This window comes from Heteronotia binoei, chromosome 14 (genome assembly GCF_032191835.1).
Source record: "Heteronotia binoei isolate CCM8104 ecotype False Entrance Well chromosome 14, APGP_CSIRO_Hbin_v1, whole genome shotgun sequence".
Classification (NCBI taxonomy): domain Eukaryota; kingdom Metazoa; phylum Chordata; class Lepidosauria; order Squamata; family Gekkonidae; genus Heteronotia; species Heteronotia binoei.
The window spans coordinates 19,072,984-19,077,347 of record NC_083236.1 but is presented as its reverse complement, the minus strand read 5'-3'; positions in this window follow the sequence as shown (position 1 = coordinate 19,077,347).

The following is a 4,364-nucleotide window of genomic DNA, read 5'->3' as shown; positions in this document are numbered from 1 at the left end:
AGGAAACATAATTTGAGGATGATTCCACTCCCCAGCCCAGTGAAGATAAGTGTCCACTGGTGTCTGTTCTATTCTGTGGGCCAAGCAGCTGGAGAAGCCCTGAAGCACAGCTAATCACAAGGCAGCAGCCTTGGGAACCCAGCATGAGGTTCTGCTTTTTAAGCCTCACAAGAGCCTGGAAGGGAGCTGAGGAGGAGAAAGACCAGCATTGAGCTGCCCTGTGGACTTCGCAGCGGAGCATGGATTAGATTCCAGATCCTGCCCAACAAACGACTGTATTAACAACAATGGTTTACATGGATTTGTGCTCACCACTCCCTTTCTGGCTGATCTGACTGTGGTTTTGGAGTTGCTGGGAGTGAGGCTAACCGTCTCCTTCCAGACCTGCCATTCAGACCCTCCACAGAGAGAGGGGAGGGGCAGGGAGCTTATTCCCTGAAGGATGCAGAGGTAACAATGGGGTTTACAACCAGCTGATGACAAACAGCCGTGCTGGTTGGCCAGGTGAGAGGCTACTTTGAGGACCTTAACTTCCCTGCTCTTTCCCAGAAATGTAGCGGTTACAGCAGCTTGTACTGGACCAGTCATTTCCTCTGGGCTCCCAAAATAGCCTTTCAATGTCAATGCTGAATTTCACAACTGAAGATATTACTTCTATGGGCACTGGTGACTAAATGAGATTTGTTTGGGCCTGTTCCTTCCACATGATGAATTTCCTTTGGGAGTACAGTTGTTGCCAGGTTTTAGGATTGCCGGCTCCAGGTTGGGAGATTCCTGGAGATTCAGGGGTGGAATATGGGGAGGCAGAGTTTGGGGACCTTAGCAGGGTAGGCTGCCATAAAGTCCACCCTCCAAGGCAGCTGTTTTCTTCAGGGGAACTGATCTGTGTCTCCTGGAGATCTGTTGTAGTTCTGGGAGATCTCCAGCATCCACCTGGAAGTTAACAACCTTAAGAGTATCTTGCTGCTCAATCTCATCAGATCTCAGACGCTAAACAGGGTAGGCCTTGGCTAGTACTTGGAGGAGCAACCTCCATGGAATAGCAGGGTCGTGACACAGGCAGGCGATGGCAAGCCATCTTTGAAATGAGACTTGTCTTAAAAACAAGTCTAGCTTGCCACCTAGTGGTGAATAACACTGAAAGAGCTAGAACATCTGGTTGCCAGATAATATTAGGATCTCCTGACTATTCAACACAGAATGCCATACGATAATTATTTATTACTTTGCTGCTCATGGAGAACCACTTTCATAATTACCATCAAGTTAAAGCCACATGACTATTGTATACCTCACCAGATGCACACATATGATAATATACATCAGAGGTGGCCAACGGTAGCTCTCCAGATTTTTTTGCCCATAACTCCCATCAGCCCCAGCCAGCATGGCCAATGGCTGGGGCTGATGGGAGTTGTAAGCAAAAAAAAAAACATCTGGAGAGCTACCGTTGGCCACCCCTGATATACATGATAGCTATTAATAACCAGACTATGACCTCTTTGAATTACCAAAGCACTTCTATGTATGTCTCTCCCCCACAGTGTTGAATCTTAACCAGCCCTTGTGTGTCTGGTGGGAGAAGACGGGCTTCTTTCTCTGCCTTCCCACTCTCACCTCAGCATGAGGCATAGCAGCTCAGTGCCATAAAATGCCAAGTACCGGAGATACAAACTTTATATAGAACAGCAGCTGCTAAGCTCGGTTGAGGGAAGCCCGTCTTGCTGTAAGAGAGGGAAGCTCATCTTGCTGTAAGGCCACATAGGTTGGGGGGGGGGGTATGCAGAGGAAAACCCACATTGGCAGACTGGAGAGCCAGTGGTGCAATACTGGGTTAAGGTTGCCATACCCCCAGTCTGGGCGAGATTTCCCTTGACTTCAGGGGTTCCAAGCTGCCGCTAGCCAGCAAGGGAAGCCCCACCCCCAAATGGCCCCTCCCATGTCGACATTATGACATCACACAGAAGTGATGTCATCATGCCGGGCACGTCGTGTAGTGACACTTTAGCATTTTGGCCAAAACTCTATGGTAACCATGAAGTTTTGATCAAAATGCTAGTGTCACCGTACAGTTTGCCCAGTGTGATGACATCACTTCGGTGCGATGTCACCACACCACCAATATCACACACAGTGACGTCACCCCCGCCCTCCCCACTCCCAGAAGGCTGCTTCCCACCCGCTGCTGGCTGATAAGTAGACCTGGCAACCCTACCCTGGAGAGATGCCCCCATGCTGCCTGGAGGAGGGGCAAACACCATCTCAGGGTAAAAGCACAAGGCGCCATGGAAGGGGACTAGGAACACAAGTTGAACTAACCCACCCACCCAGGCTGTGGAAGTTGGGGGCAGAGGCGCAGGCACAAGGTCATGTGCATGGCAGGATCCAGGCCAAGCAAAGTCTGATAAAGGCAGAAAGCCCTTGTGGCAGCAGCCACCTCCTGCCAAGGCTGCCAAGTGATCCATGATGGGGCGATGCTGGGGGTTCAAGCCAGAGGTGGTTGGCAAGTTGTGCCACCTCCATGCGGCAGCATCTGCCCCAGACTGAAGGCCGCTGGATTGTCTCATGGGGGAGCGGGCACTGCGTACACAAGGCTAGGCATGCAGCAGAGGCCCCAGCTACCCAGTGGCCAATATAGCTGGAGACTGCCAGCACTGTCCCCCACATAAGGCAGCCACTGCCTACAGCAGAAGGCCTCCGAGTCACGAGCTCAGTAGCAGGATGAGGCCTCTGATATGTGGAAGAAACTGCCCCCCCCCATGGGCTAAATGTCCCCCATGGGCCAAAACGCAGCTGCTACATGGGGTGCATGTGTGTGCGGATATGGTGACAGCTCCGGCTGCCAGCAGGCCTCAGCAGAGGATCGTCTGTGCTCCCATGTGCAAATGCTGATCTCTGCATCCATCTGGGACAGCAGCCCCAGAGCTGCAGGATGAGCAGAGAGGTCTGCGACCTCACCTGGAATCTGAGCTGGCACAAATGTGGCTGCGGTGGTTCCCAGCTTAACAAGTAAGCAGGGCTTTTTTTGAGCAGGAACGCAGTTCTGGCTGACTCGGTGCCAGGAGTGTGGCCTAATATGCAAATGAATTCCTGCCGGACTTTTTCTACAAAAAAAAAAGCCCTGCCAGTAAGGCTGGCACTGAAGCAAAGGGGTGCTGCTTGACTGTTGCAGACATTGTTCTGCTGTGCTAAAGCTGCAATTAGTGGCTCCGCCCACTGCTCCCCCCCTCCGACAGCTTCCCGATCCTTCCCTTGCACCAATCGTTCATGAACCAGATAAGAGCCCCGGATGGGCTGGTTCTGGTCCCCAGCCTTACGTTGGACGCCTCTGGTTTATTGTTCAGTTTTGTTTGCCATCAAGTCACAGCTGACTTATGACAAGCCTGTGGAGTTTTCGAGGCAAGAGACGTTCAGAGGTGGTTTGCTATTGCTTGCCTCTGCACAGCAACCTTGGTATTCCTTGGTGGTCTCCCTTCCAAATACTGACCACAGCCCATGCTGCTTAACTTCTGAGATCTGATGAGATTGGGCTGGCCTGGGATGTTCAGGTTTAGTATACAAAAACGTTCTAGAACATTTGGACAAATTACTTCTGTCTCAATCTGCCTTTGTTTTCTTGTCTTGGTATTCTTGTCTTTCTGATCTTACTTCTTCTGTAGGCCTCTCTAAAACATGCCAGAGAAAAGCCAAATGAATCAATTCTTCCGAATTAGAATACTGAAAGGACTCTGAACTATCAGTTTGTTCCATCACAAACCTTTGGAGATTTACCTTCCATCCTTTGTTTAATCTTTAACCAGTAATTAAACAAAACCAGAACGATGCTGTAATAAATTGTAAGACCACCTGTCTCTACTCTCAGCCCCATGGGACGGCATACTTTCAGGTGCCCCAGTATTGCTCTATGAACACTGCTCAGAGTGGTCTCCAAGGCGAGGTATGTGTTACGCTCCCACACCTCAGAACCATATGCAACCAGATCTACCTTTGCCTCCAAGACAGAGGAGGCTGAACGTCCAACATGCCCACTCCGACTTCTGTGTTCTTTTAGATGTCTTGGTCGCTTTCAGTTGAACTGAATATAATCTTTCCACTCTCCGGTAGGGTTGCCAGCCCCGTCTGGCCACTGGCAGGGGATATGGGGGGCAGGGTTGCCAGCTCCAGTTTGGGAAACTCCTGGAGATTTAGGAGTGAAATTTGAGGAGGACAGGGACCTCAGTGGGGTACAATGCCATACAATCTATCCTCCAAAGCATCCATTTTCTCCAGAGGAACTGATCTCTGTCTAGAGGTGAACCATAATTCCAGGGGATCCCCAGGTCTCATCTGGACATTGACATCTTCGCTTTCCAGACGTGCAAGAA